The sequence below is a fragment of the Lissotriton helveticus genome, chromosome 10 (genome assembly GCF_964261635.1).
Source record: "Lissotriton helveticus chromosome 10, aLisHel1.1, whole genome shotgun sequence".
NCBI classification, from domain to species: Eukaryota; Metazoa; Chordata; class Amphibia; order Caudata; family Salamandridae; genus Lissotriton; species Lissotriton helveticus.
The window spans coordinates 616443169-616459084 of record NC_136071.1 but is presented as its reverse complement, the minus strand read 5'-3'; positions in this window follow the sequence as shown (position 1 = coordinate 616459084).

The following is a 15916-nucleotide window of genomic DNA, read 5'->3' as shown; positions in this document are numbered from 1 at the left end:
GTTATGGGCCAGTGGTGACACCACACTAAAAGAGGTGTTAGTAATCGTCAAAAGGGCTGAATTAGCACGTCGATGTGCTGAAGTAACGAGGAAAGAGACGGCGTCCAGCACTATGGTGAACAAGGTAGACGATGGAGGACCTCGTAGAGAGTATCAGAACAGGAAACCAACGGAGAGAGGGCCCAACAAGTGGCAAAGCAACGCAAGCACATCAGGGAAACCAGCAGGGAGCAACAAAAAGCCATGCTACAGGTGCGGGAGCTGGTCGCACGAGGCGCACGACAGGAAGTGCCCCGCATTCCGCGCCAAGTGCATGTACTGCGGAATAATTGGCCACTACGAGAAGGTCTGCAGGAAGAAGGCCTCCAAGAGCACCGTGAGATGTGTGGGTCAAAGTAACGAAGATCCAGACGACGATACAGAAGAGGAAGTGGTCACGGTGATCTACATTGAAGACCAGGTGCTGAGCACGGACGGCAAAGTCCTGGACAGAGACGGAAAACGAACGATGAAACCAGTCTTGGAAATGGCAATAGGTGGTGTCAAGATCAGCGTGGTGGCAGACACAGGATCGCCCTTCACCATCATCCAGAGAGCTGTGTGGGAGGAGAAATTCGCACCACATCTAGGCCCAGAGCTAGAAAAACTAGACATCCGCCCAGTCACGTACAACGGAGACCGCATACCAATGGCGGGGTTCAGACCTTTGATCTTCGAATTTCGAGGCCGGTCAGCATACTGCAAGCTCTACGTATCGGAGAGAGGCCCGTCGGTCTTAGGATGGCTGGATCAAGGCGACCTGGGCATCAAGCTGGATCCGGGAGGCAAGGAACAAATACTATTGACTGACCAGGAGGCATTGCCCGGGCTGGACAAATGGAGGAGTGAATACCCCAAAGTGTTCGGAGGCACAGTAGGGAAGCTGGAAAAGTTTGCCCACAAAATCATCCTGAAGGAAGACGCTGTACCGGTGGCCCACAAAGCAAGAAATGTCCCGTTAGCGGTAAGAGAAGCAGTAAGGGAAGAACTCCAAGACTTGGAAAAGAAGGGTATCATCGAACCCATCACGTGCGCCGAGTGGCTGGTGCCCTTAGTAGTGGTTAAGAAACCCAACGGAAAGGTCCGGCTGTGCGTCGACTTGAGGGAACTGAATAAGAACATTGTGGTGGAAAGGTTCCCCTTGCCCAGAATAGAGGAGATGCTGGCTAGCACCAGGGGGATTAAGTGGTACTCCACCATAGACTTGACCTCCGCGTACCATCAAATAGCTCTGCACCCGGACAGCCGGAAACTAACGTCTTTCATCACCCCGTTTGGGTGCTATCAGTTCCGCCGGATGCCATTTGGTCTGGCCTCAGCAGCGGCGGTGTTTCAGAAGATGATGCACCAATTATTCAAGGATATCACCGACGTCCAATACTTCCAGGACGACATCCTGGTGATGGGAAGAGACATACCAGACCATGACATGAAGCTGGGAAAAGTATTGAAGATCCTAGAAAAGAAAGGACTCACGGCTGAATGGTCCAAGTGCCGAATAGGGATGAACTCGGTGACCTACCTGGGGCATGAGATAGGAGTGCATGGAGTAACTCCTAAAGCAGAAAACGTTAGGGCGATCTGTGAAGCACCATCCCCCACCAACAAGGAAGAGGTCAGGTCATTCCTGGGAATGGCAGAGTACTATGGGAAATTTGTGCAGCACTTTGCCTCAAAGACTCATCACATGAGACAGCTGACAAAAGAAAACACGGAATTCTGCTGGTCAGAGGACACACAAAGGGAATTTGAGGTCATCAAAAAGGAAGTGGCAGGAGCTATACCTCTCCAAGGATTCGACCCTCAAGGCAAAACCGTACTGACCACCGACGCCAGCGATAAAGGATTAGGTGCTGTTCTCATGCAAGATCGAGGGCAGGGACAGCTGGAAACTATTAGCTTCGCCTCACGCACACTGAGCGAAACAGAAAAAAAGTACAGCGTGATAGAGAAAGAGATGCTGGCAGTGGTGTGGGCCACCACGAGATTCAGACAATTCCTGTGGGGCACCAGGTTCCAGTTGCGGACTGATCACAAACCGTTACTGAGAGTGCTGACATCGAGCGGACATGCAGATGCCACGCCCGCATATCGAAAATGACACTAAAACTTCTTGAATTCAGGTATGATGTGGAACATATATCAGGCAGCAAAAACAAGGTCGCAGACTACTTAAGCCGAGCGGCGGCCATGGAACCAAGTGAGGAAGATAAGGCCGGTACAGAAGAATGGGTGGCACTAATGGAGGATCATGAAAGAGTCATCAGCCTTCAAGAATGGAAACAGGCGTATGAGGAAGACCAAACATTGGAAGAGGTGAAGGTATACATCACCCAAGGATGGCCCGATAAGAGACACACCCGGGGAGAACTCAACCCATACTTCGAAGTAAGGGAAGAACTGTCCTTGGACGACCAAGGAATATTCGTGTATAGGGGTGAGAAGGTTGTTCCCCCAACAAGCATCATCCCCAGACTGCTGGACATGCTACACGAAGGGCACCTGGGCATCGGAAAACTCAAACTGCGGTCCAAGCAAGATTATTGGTGGCCAGGAATGGATATAAGAGCAGAACGGCATGTAAGAGAGTGTGCGAGGTGCCAGGGTGCAGACAAGACACTCAAACCACTACGCCCAGCATTGGGTACATTTGAAACGCCAAGAAATCCGTGGGAAGAGCTATCAGTTGACATCCTAGGTCCGATCCTAGACACACAGGGAGTCCAGAAGTATGTGTGTGTCCTCGTTGACAAATTCTCGAAGTGGCCAGAAGTGAAGATAGAGGAAACCATGGACGCTGAAACGATAATAAAATTCTTGGCAGACACCTTTGTGAGGGAGGGCATCCCGAAGTCCATCCTCAGCGACAATGGGCCCCAGTTCAGATCGGAAAAATGGGACAACTTCATGCAAAGGAATGGCATCCTAGCGAAACACACATCCATTTACCACCCGGCGGGGAATGGCCAAGTGGAACGCTTCAACAGGGTAGTGATGGGATCAATCCAAGCAGCCATCTCGGACAACAAAGATTGGGAGAAGGACATATGGCACATGTTGTGGGCATACAGGATCACTCCCACAGGCACTGGCTATAGCCCCTTTCAATTATTGCGTGGCCGGGAACCATTCACCCAAGACAATCGGGTGTGGAAAGAAAAGACGATAATAAGCGAATAGTCCCCCGCAGTGGTGCGTGCTAACATATAGAAAGCTCAAGCAGTGTACACAAAACATTACAACGAGCGGAGGAATGTGCGAGACACAGAACTCAAAGAAGGAGAATGGGTGAGAGTAAAGTTGCCCACACTACAAAGGAAGGGAGAGAGCAAATACAGCAAGCCCATGCAGGTGAAGGAAATTAAGGGTAGAGCGGCCAGATTGAGTGACGGTAACATATGGTCACAGGATCGCATGGCTAGATGCAATAAGATCCTAACTTGGGACTACGGAAGAGTAGACGGAGAAGAAGGAGAGAACGAGCTCGAGCAACAAGAACATCTGGAGGATGAACTTGCCCTGAGAGAAGAAGAACAGCGACAAGTGGAAGCGAGGAGCATCGAGCAAGAGATGAGAGCTGGCGAGAATGGCAGTGACAGGAATGGACTAGGAGAGGCACGAGGAAGCAGAAGGAATGGCGAGGAAGAGAACAACACCACCCCAGTAAGACAGACTCAGAGTGGCAGAGTGGTGATAAAGCCCACGAGGTTCAGAGACTATGATCTGAGCGACGGACTGTAAGTTACAAATGTTTGTGTGGAAAAAGGGGAGATATGTAGTGACGGTCTAGTTGATGCACGTCACGTCGGCGACGTGACGTGTTGGCGGCCATCATTGCCTGCGCGCGCAGATGCGTGCGAGCGGCGCGAAGGGCGCGAACAGGAGAGCAGAGCCGGCAACCAGTAGCAGAGGCTCGGCGCTCTTTAGGAGTGTAACGCAAATAAAAGCGGTTAATGTAACCTGGCTCCCGAGTCCTTATTGGTGGCAAGTAGCATCTTTACACCGCCTTTATCTCACTTCCCCACCCGTCCCGTTGCTGCTTCAACTCTCTCCCAAGAAACCAGTCGGCAGCCTTTCCTGATTATTTTGCACACAACCTTCAGCCCTCAGATGGTCCCGGAGTGGCCCGCTTGCAGCACGCTATAGCAGCTCCCCGCATCAGCCACGCACATGAACGTCCCCGCGTGTAGTGCATTTAAAAGACCCAGTTTGCTGAGTATCGTGTAAGTGGAGAACAGGCAGTTTGGTAATTTACTCATCTCGCTTCCCCACCTGCACTACGTTTCATCTTGTGCCCCCACGCCCTTGTGCATGATGCTCCCGTCTTCGTCCCTCCCACCACTTGTCATGTGACACGTTCCATAAAGGCTTCCAGACACTGGAATTCTGTCTCGAACCTTATCACGTCATGTGTACCATAATGACTTAGAGACACTGGAATTTTGCCTGATAGATTATGGCCTTTAAAAGTGTTTTACAAATATCAAAATGTTTTATGATAAGCATTGCCGAAACGGCAGGACCTACTGCGTCCTCTTTCCCATCTTTCTCCTTTTGCTGTAAGCTTTAATTATACTTTCTCTTTCTGGCAACAGAGTGAGCCAAGTGCGCCCCTACAACTGCAGGAAGCGGCTAACGGTAAACAGCCGACACCCCAGAAAGGCTTCTACAGATCAAAAGAAATCGAGGTCTTCACCGCAACACTAGCCATTTGACGCAGAAGCCAAGATGCACCAGTAACATTTGCTTATTTCCCCGCACTGCGCTCTGAAATCCCTCCTCTCTGAAATCCCCTACTACGCTGCAGTTTAATGAAATGGGAAAAAATTAGAAGAATCAGAAGTCAACTTTTTGTCTGCTTAGTATGGACAATTTATATGCACAGCGAAGTATTTCTAGCTGAGCTCCGGTCAGGTAAACCGCAGTCCAGCTCTAGCCAGCACTTCGAGCAATAAAGCTAAAGCAGACATTTTAACAAATGGCACCTGCTTGTAAGTCTCTCTCTCACAGCAGCTATACAAAGGGTAAGAAGTCTGTCATTGCATAAAAAATACAACGGTAGCATTGGTGTCTGTTACTGCGTGGTGCTGCAGAGGCAACACTGTTATGTTTTCATATACATTTTTATGCTTTGAAGTGTGCTTTCTTTCCCAGAGGTACAGATGGTTGTTATAAATATTTTTGGACACAAGTGCGATAATGTGCTGCATTCAAGGCACTAGTCCTAAACAAGCATTTGAAATGCAATAAGTCTCGCATTTACGCAAATTTAAGCTATTGGCATTGTAAATAACAATGCGTTTTATTTATGTTTCAAAAACCAACAAAATAAATAAAAGGCATTGTCATTTACAATGCCAATAGCTCAAACTCGCGTACATGCGAGACCTGTTGCATTGCAAATGCTTGTTTCTTTAGTTTCCCTGCTCTCTAGGGGCATTCCTGCCCCCACGAGGAGGCAGATTGGAGGTAATCACCCACATCCACCCCCCCGTGCATCAGAATGACTGATGGTGTTAGAGGTGGTGAGGGGAGCACAGACCTCCGTCCAAGGGGCCACTCCCCTTACAAAAGTCACTGAAGTCTAGGCAGAGAGCCAGGAGACCACATTCTACTGTAAACGTCTGCTGCGCTGAAGTGAAAGGGAGGTGTTGTTTGAAAGCTGAGTTTCAGCAGAATTCCACGGAAGCACAGAGAACGGTTCTGTTTTTGGAACCCCTCTGTGCTCCCAGGGAAACCAGGAAGAGGTTTCCTGGAAGCCAGCCAGCCAATGACTTGATCACTTCATTCACACAATTGCGTCATTGGAAGCAGAGTCACACCACCTTTGGCCGGAGTGGGGGGGGGGGGGGGGGGGGGTGTAACTCGCACAGATCCAGGAAGGTGTGTAAAGGTGGGGGCAACCGAGCTGCACACAGCACCTACTGATCCAGTGGTTGGCCTATGGACATGATCTCCAAATCCATAGTGCCCGACTGGGAGCATCTACTTGAGTTAAAAAACACACACACTAAAAAATATATAGCAGTGCTTTCTGTATTGAATGTATCTATGAGACAAATAATTTCACATGTGAATTCCGAATGTACTTTGTGAAATGTCAAATTGGTCCTCAACCAGTTTATAAGAGGCGGATTGATATACCAAACAGCCAATAGCGTAAGGCAACTGTGTAATACTCCTGTGGGGCAGATCCCACTCTATATAAGCTAAATAATTGGGAACAAGAGGTCTTGCAGACAGCTGACTGTCAAGCAAGACATACAAAGAGTGACCCTGATTCACAGATATTATGCTGTGACTCACTTTTGTAGTACGCCTGGGTATTCACCAAAAATTTAGGAGTAAGACTGATACACTCCTTGTTAAGAAAAACGATTCCATGGAATACCATTACAGAGAAACCATTTTACCTAAAGTGTTCAATGAAAATTAGGGAATGAATGGCATTTACCATTTCATAGAAACTACTTCATAAAATGTAATTTTTTTCAAAATAGGCTTTTGCATGCCTATTTTTTAGGGTGCAAATGAAAGGGGAGCAGGTCTTACTTTCAGAAATATTTTTGTTGGAGGTATTTATTTTAGTGCTTTCCTTCAGGGGACATTATTTCATATTTATAACTTTTACAGTGTCAATCAATCAAACCACGAATAAACTACACCCATCCCCAACTCCTAAATCCACCCATCCCTGATCCCTACAAGCCTCCTATACACATTAACTCCACCCAACTCTGAAACGTAAATCCACTCACACCTAAACTACACCCTTCTCTGCCCCTAAACTCCACCCATCCACAAACTCAAAACGCCCTTTCTACCCCTAAACTCTACCCATCCCGGAATATTAAAACCCCTCACTATCCACAAACTCCACCCATTCCTGAATCCTAAAAACACATTTCTGAACCTAAATCCACCCAGAACCCTTAAAACCTTTCACCACCCATCATTTCCACCCATCCCTGAACCAAAGAAAAAAAAAAAGGAAACACAGAAAAGGTGAAAACAACGCAAGACTTTGCTCTACCTAACCTGACATTGGGCTCTGCACTTTTCAGAAAGATCACTTTTTTTCTCCAAAAGGAAAATGTTTTTACTGGGGAGAAGGGGTGGGAAATGATATTGGAAGCTTTTATAACTACTCACAAAATAACAACTTGTTCTTTAAATATAGCTGGTATAGGCACCTACACCTCCTTCACCCTTATTTTCCTTCTTGAGTATCACCATTTATGTGTATGCAAGCACTACTCTTACATATAAGATTGCATGGCAACAGAGCCTCTGAAGGCACCAACAGCCAAGACAATTTAGAATGAATCCAGATGCATAAGAAAACTCACCAGACTACCAACCAACGCCAGAAGAGCTCATCATGTTCCCACATTGGTTAGGAAAGTTCTTATAGGAGTGCAGCAAGCCCTTGCGGAAGTTCAAAAAGATTCTGCCAGCAGTGCTTAGTTTGTAAAAAAAATAATATGTGCCAAGGCCCTCGCCATGAGGCCATTGCATCTCTCACCACCCATTGACCCTGTATCACTACCAATGACAGTACCAAAACAGCTACTAACCATCAGATTCCTAAAAAATGTACAGTTCAGACTATTTCAGCCTCCAAAGCTATAAGAATTGCATAGACTGCAGGTATTAGTCATTATAAATGTACATAGAATTATTAAACAACCATTGTTGTGCTCATCTCTAAATTCGAGAAACAGCACCACCATGTAGTAGACTGTCACAAGAGCTGGTATTAACATTTACGTGCCAGTGTCAAGTACCAGAAACACTGGCTCAAATTAAGCACTGCTTCTGTGAGAGTTCCACCTCTCGTCAGACACTCATAACCATGTTTGAAATGACAGTAGCCTATTTTGAATCCTTCTTATCACTCACCCATGCTTCCGGAGTGAATCGCACATGCGCAAAACCGGAAGGTAGCATTGGAGGTTTCTCCTGCATCTACTGATCCATATCAGTAGGTCTTTGCAGCAGAGTTTAATTTGTGCCAGTGATTGCCGGTGGATGACACTGGCACTCTTTCTGGTGACCGGGACTTGTTATTCATCCTCAGTCTTGGATCTTGGACAAGAGAGAGAAAGGCAGAATAGAGAGAAATAATGGTGAAGAGAAGATAGGAAAACAGTGACAAAGGAATAATGCAGGGATGGAAAAACCTGCAAGAGTTAGATGAAAAGATGGGAAATGTAGGTGGCAGAAGGAAGAGGATGAGAAGTAGGTATCCTTGATGTTTGGCAATCCTGGCATTCACCTGCACAACAGCAGCAGTCTCAGTGCTTAATTTCTAAAATAATAAGTGCCAGGGACAGGACCAGGATACCACTGCAGCTTGCACCACCCATTGCTCCAGTCATCATGCCAATTACGGTACCAAAACAACTACTAAAGATCTCTCTCCTGCAAGTGTGACAGTTTAGACTATTCCAGGTCTCCAAAACTACAGGAATGGCTGGGGAGGCATATATTAGTAATTTTTAATGTATATTGTATTTTGTGAGCCTGTCCCTTTCTGCAGGGTCACCACCAAACCTTTTGCCTTCCTCCTCCCCTTTTTGCTGAATTCTTTTTTGTTGGTTTTACTACTCCTGGCACTTTCCCACTGCAAACCAGTGTTAAAGTGCATGTGCTCTGTGCTTGAAACATGGTAACACTGGCTTATACACAACTGGCATATTTAATTTACTTATAAGTCCCTAGTAAAGTGCACTATATGTGCCCAGAGCCTGTAAATTAAATGCCACTAGTGGGCCTGTGGCACTGATTCTGCCACCCACTTACGTAGCCCCTTAAACATGTCTCAGGCGTGCCATTGCAGGGCCTGAGTGTGCAGTTTTAAACTGCCATGTTGATCTGCGAAGATAACCCACTTGCAGGCCCAAACCTTCTTTTTATTACATATAAGTCACCTCTAAGGGAGGCCTTAGACAGTCCCAAGGGCATTAGTTGTCCCTACTGCAAGGCCTATCTTGCCCATAGGTTAATATTGGGATTACCATATTCCATCTTGTAAATGTAATTTCCAATTGGAACAAGACAGAATTTTCAAGATTGGCGTCTCTGGATTCACAATTTAAAATCACAATTGATGGTGAAGTTCGATTTCAAATTTTAAGTCTGGAAATGTCACTTTAAAAAAGTTGGCATTTTCTTACTTCAACCATTCTGTGCGTCTGCCTCTCTCTGACTACATGTCTGGATTAAATGACAGCTGGCCTTTGTGCATTCTCTCTAGATAGTCACACACAAAGGGGGCTGGGGTGTGTTATTCATATCCTGATGGCCATCACCAGACAGATGGGTCTTCCTGGGGTAGATGTGAGGGATGAGATGACGCTTGCACCTGAATAGGGATGTGTGTGTCCCCACACAAAGAGCTGCATACCCCCCTGTAGTGAGACTGAAGCCAGGGCAGGGAGGGCAGGGATCTTGTGGACTTTAATGACCTCTCTTTAAAGACTCCCCCACTTCAAAGTCACAACTCGGTATAAGTACTGGACCCCTGACACCACCAAGTTCAGTACACTCTGGACCTCAGGACACTCTATGTAAAGATTGACATACACTTTCCAGCTTTATCTTCTTTATTTTTATTTCATTTCAATTTATCTGACATACTCAGCAGAGCTCTTATCACTCTCCAGCTCCTCCGCCTCCCAGCTTGCTCTACATTCCAATACATGTCATCAGCATCCCATCTCCCATACTCCACATGGTTCCATCATCTAAAATTACTACACCCCGTTTGACCTCATTCACCTTGCATGGAATGGAAAATTTACTATCTCCCTACCGGACAAAGCCTCCCCTTCTCACCACAACCCAGTCTCCCCTTTGTACACTCACATCTTCACACCCTTCCTATTGTTGTAGTACTGCAAATTTTATCTCCTGTGAAACCTTGATTCTCCTTCCCACCTCCAGTAGCGGTCGGTGGTGGGTGTAGCTGCCGGGCGGTGACGTGGGGAGGGGGAGGGGCAGGGTGGGGGGTAGTAATCTATGGATTACGGAGGATTACAGGTAAAGTAACATATACATAAATAAATAAAAATGTGTTGCGCGCACTGCATCCCCAAATGCGTTGTAGTGCACGCAACAAAATTAGTTTTATTTATTTATTGATATGTTTACTTACCTGTAATCCTCCGTTTTCCATAGATTACCCTGCCCCTCCCCCTCCCCACATCACCGCCCGGCAGCTACTCCCACCACCGACCGCTACTGCCCAACTACTCACGATTCATGCTCACACTCACTTTTCCTTTCAGGCGTATGGGGCATCCTATTTTATTTTAATGAGGAGCTGTTCTATGCAACCAAATCATTGCCATCAACTCCTTCCTCCATGAAAGCTGATTGGCCAAAGACAACAGGATGTTTTCCATTACCAATCGGTTTACTTTCTCCACTAATAAGTTTGCCTGTGGACGGAAAAGAGCCACTCTCTCATGAACTATTCCCATTCCTAGAAAGATAATTAGTCATTTCTCTGGACACAAATTGCAGCACTTGTCCAACACAATAGTTTTTGGTACACCTTCATGCATGAAAACTTCCTCCAGATATGCAGTGACCCCTGCTGTATTCACCTGCTCTATTGTTTTTACCACAAACCATTTCGTATTACACTCCACCAATATTAAGATGTACCTATTCCTCAGTCCCAATCTTGACACAGGTCCTATAAAATCTATGGGCAACTTTTCCCATGGTCTTTCTGGAAAACCTAGAAACACTGTCTCACCTTTCTTTTTGTCACTCCATGTACTAAATATCCTCATGCACTGTATCAATAATGTGCATTCAAACACCACTTGGGGGAATAAACTGATTTCTCCTAATTAATTTTCCATCAACTATACTCAAATTATCCTTAATTTTAAAACACCCACACACATCTTTTGTTAATTCACTACCATCCTTCCAACCATCAACAACCCTCAACTTAACATCCTTCATCACCAAGTCACTCTCCTTTGCAGCATTCCACTCCACCGCTTTTATTGCCACTTGTCCATCGACAACTCCTTCCCTGATACACACTTCCTTCACAACCTCTTCCACTTCTATTGGCATCCTTGACAAATAATCCGCCACCACGTTTTTGCATCCTCTCACAAATTCCACTTCAAAATTATACTCCATCATTGATAACAACCACAGCAGAATATGTCGTGTTACATTCCCTTTCAATCCTCTTCCTCCTTTGAAAATATAAGTCAACAGCTTATGGTCAGTCTTTATTTTAACAAGTATTCCCCACACATAGAACCTGAAGTGGTTAACACCCCAGCACCAGACCAACGCCTCTCTTCCAATCACAGAATATGTGTTTTCTATCCCCTGCTGTCTCTTTGATGCAAAACCCACCACATTCTCTTTATCGTCTTTAACCTGCGTTATTACTGCACCAATGCCTATATTACTAGCATCTGTAGTAATATACATTCTTCGTGTAACATCAAAATGTGAACTTGAACAATATTCTCTTTTATCTTCTCAAATGCAAATTCACATTCTTTACCCCATGTAAACTCTACACCTTTTTTCATTAATCTTCTTAACTGTTCCACCACCTCAGTGAAATGCCTTACAAATTTTGATCAATACGCTGGAAGTCCGAGGAAGGATTTCAATTCTCCTTAGTTCTCGGCCTTGAGGCTTTCTCAATTACTTCCAATATACTTTTTTTGGTTTGATTCCCTCACCATTTATTACATGTCCCAAATAGGGTAACTTTCTCTTACTAATCTGACACACCTCTCTCTTAATCGTTATTCCATGTTTCTCTGACCTCCTCATGACTTCTTCAATTTGTCATGTTCACTTACACACTCTCCTACAATGAGTATATTGTCCTGAAAACATAGCACCTGATCCATATCTCCCCAATTTTATTCATTATTCTTTGAAATACTGCTGAGGTTGAAGCAGGCCCAAAGGCATGCTTCTATACTGCAAACTCCCCAGTGGAGTGACAAATGATTTTAAGTGTCTGGACTGCACATGTAGATTTACTTGATGATATGCCACTGACATTTCAGTAATCATTTCAGATGTATTAGTAAGTGGCTGTCTATCTACCCAGATGTTTTTATTTGGATCACGAAGGTCTGTGCATGACAATTCTTTCCTTCTCGTTTTGGGGCTACTACATTTGGCGCAAACCATTCAGAGGCTTCAATGGGTTAGATAATTTGTTGTTGCAGAAGTTTATCAAATTCCTGCTGCAAAGGCTCCCTCATGAGTTGTGCTCCTGAGGCGGAAGCCGGGAGCGAGCTACACTTTTTTTAAAAATTGTAACTGTCACTTATTACTTGTGTATTTTAAAAAGCACTTACTTTCTTTGAGAACAAGTGGTCAGTAGCAGCCGAGTTTGCGCTGACGCTGCACTTTTATTTCCAAACAACCCTTTGGCGCCATCTCGCCAAGAGCGGAGGCCACGCCCCTTTCGAGGCCACGCCCCCCCGCCGACTCCTACTTAAGACGCCGATTTAGGGCACCGAGTAGAAAGACTGAGTTGTGCTCCTGAGGCGGAAGCCGGGAGTGAGCCACACTTTTTTTTAAAAATTGTAACTGTCACTTATTACTTGTGTATTTTAAAAAGCACTTACTTTCTTTGGGAACAAGTGGTCAGTAGCAGCCGAGTTAGCGCTGACGCTGCACTTTTATTTCCAAACAACCCTTTGGCGCCATCTCGCCAAGAGCGGAGGCCACGCCCCTTTCGAGGCCACGCCCCCCCGCCGACTCCTACTTAAGACGCCGATTTAGGGCGCCAAGTAGAAAGACTGAGTTGTGCTCCTGAGGCGGAAGCCGGGAGCGAGCCACACTTTTTTTGAAAATTGTAACTGTCACTTATTACTTGTGTATTTTAAAAAGCACTTACTTTCTTTGGGAACAAGTGGTCAGTAGCAGCCGAGTTAGCGCTGACGCTGCACTTTTATTTCCAAACAACCCTTTGGCGCCATCTCGCCAAGAGCGGAGGCCACGCCCCTTTCGAGGCCACGCCCCCAGTATCCTCACTCTTTTGAGCTGTATAAATCATGTGCATCTTCCGGTCGCGCAGCGGGCGAGCGCAGCGGGCGCGACGTTTGCGCACCGAAGGCGCGCCAAAGGTAAGCCCGTCTGCGCCCGTCCGCGACCGACCGGGGCCAGGGACCACCCCCCCTGATCAGCCATCATGCCAGACCATCACCTACCCATCGCAGTTTTACACACATGGGACCCCTCCACTCAACATTCCGCCTGCAACCAGTGCGGATTTCGTTTCTCATCCCATGTTGAAAAGAAACCTACATTATTCTCTATGCTTCTGCTCAACTGCCGCTCGCTTCCCAAACATTCTACGGAAATCTCCCTATTGTTAGAGGAGACAAGCCCAGACGTTCTTTTTGTCACAGAGACATGGTTACAGGAACACTCTGAACCTGATCTGGTACAAGCACTCCCATTCGGTTACAGATTACTCCGCCGTGACCGCAAAACAGGCATTGGCGGTGGTCTAGCAGTAATTCACAAAGCAGACTACGTTGTCACTAGTATCCCCGTAAATTTCCCAGACTGCGAATGTCTTCCTTTTTTATAAAATTTAGCGCCACACATACCTTTTCGGGTATGCTCATTTACCGTCCGCCAGGACCACAAGGGCAGTTTCTTTGTGATCTTACTTCGATAGCTGCAAGTCTTGCAGTCAGCTCTGCCAATTTTACAATTTTGGGTGACCTTAACATCCACCTGGATGACCCAAACGACTCCACAGCCAAAGAACTATCCTCTAGCTTAAATGCCCTCGAATTACATCAACATGTCCGTGGGCCCACCCACTTAAAAGGACATCTCCTAGACCCCATTTTCAGTAACTGCCAAAACCTTCTTGCAGAAAACCCTTCCCCCCTTCCCTGGTCTGACCATTTCCTTATCCCGTTCACTTGGACCCTGCCCCATCACCCCCTTCCCAAACCCCCGACGATTCAACGATCGCGTAATTGGTCTAAAATCCCTTTATCTGAGTGGCAGGATCTCCTACAACGTACCAAACCCACTAACACTTCTATTCCTACTCAAGACAACGAGAACTATAACAGATGGATCATTAGCTCCTTAGATCTAGTACTACCGCTAAAAAATTCCCATCCCAAGCGGGGCAACCCAACAGCCCCGTGGTATACGAATGATCTACGAGAGGCCAAACGTGTCTGTAAACGACTTGAGAGGAAATGGTGCCTCAATTACCTTCCAGCAGACAAAATAAGCTATAGAACAGCAATTAAAAACTATAAAGCGGACATCCATCTAGCTCAGGCTAAATATTTTGAACATAAGATCGAGAAAGCGGCGTCCAAACCTAAGGAGATCTACCGGATAGCCAAATCCCTTTTGCAACTTCCCGAGGCCCCAAGGGATCATAACAACACTCAGACCCATTGTGAGGAAATAGCTGAGTTTTTTCATCAGAAGATAGAAACTATCAATTCTTCTTTTCACCATCCCGTTGCTTTGCCCATAGATTCTGCCAACATAGGTTGCACGACAGTCCCTCCTAATTTGCTCAATAGCTTTCCTCTATTAGATCTTGTTAACCTAGAAAGACTCATTGGACAAGTCAAATCTGGATCACCTATCGACCCAGCTCCCCCTAGTGCTCTCGCCCAGATAATCCATCAGATCTCTCCTACCATCCTAGACCTGCTCAACTCTTCCCTCCACACTGGTACTGTTCCACCTCTATGGAAAAGAGCAATGGTCAGAGCCTTATTAAAAAAAAACAGCCTCGACCAATCTAACCCCGCTAGTTATCGACCCATTTCCCTCTTGCCATGGCTCAGTAAACTTCTCGAGAAGCATGTTAACTCCGTTCTCAATGACTTCCTGGAAGCCAATAACATACTGGACCTTTCCCAGACCAGCTTCAGGCCTCGCCATGGAACAGAGACTGCACTGATTGCAGTGACGGAGGAGGCAAGAAGGATCTTGGACGATGGCGGGTCCACTGCCATCGTCCTACTTGACCTGAGTGCCGCCTTCGACACTGTTAATCATAATACCCTACTCCATCGCCTCGACAAAATAGGAGTGTCAGGTACAGCACTTAATTGGATGAGGTCCTTTCTCACAGACAGATCCTTCCAAGTTTTTGAGAGGGACTTAACCTCTTCCAGTAAACCTCTCAACTGTGGAGTGCCTCAGGGTTCCTCCCTGCGCCCCACCCTTTTCAATGTCTACCTTCGTCCTCTAGCTGATGTCGTCCGCCCCTTCGGTGTGAAGATTGTCACCTATGCGGACGACACGCAGTTAGTGGTAGCACTGGACCCCCCCCCCCCCCTCAACTTACACCACAGCCTACACAAATGCCTAGAGGCTGTTGCTGCTTGGATGTCTGGCTCCTGTCTAAAACTCAATGGGGACAAAACAGAGGTAATGCTCCTCGGCAATAACATCACGAAATCCATTGACCCTGTCTGGCCCCCCTGTTTAGGAAGTCCCCCACAACCCAAGGAGCAAATTAAAAGTCTAGGGATCTGGCTAGATCAAAGTCTCACCTTCAACCATGAAGCTACCAAGCTCGCTGCCACTTGTTTCGGGCTGATGAGACTACTTCGTAAGATTCTTCCTCTCCTCCCGTTCCACTCAAGACGGATTATGGTTCAAGGACTAATCCTCTCTCGCCTGGACTGTGGAAATGCCCTGTATCTTGGGGCCCCACAGTCTACACTTAACAAGCTCCAGGTTATTCAAAATTGCGCGGCAAGATTGCTCCTGAATATTCCACGCCGAACCTCAGTTAGAGCCAGATTGAGGGACCTCCACTGGCTCCCGGTGAGATCTAGAATCGAATTCAAGAGTATGTGCATTG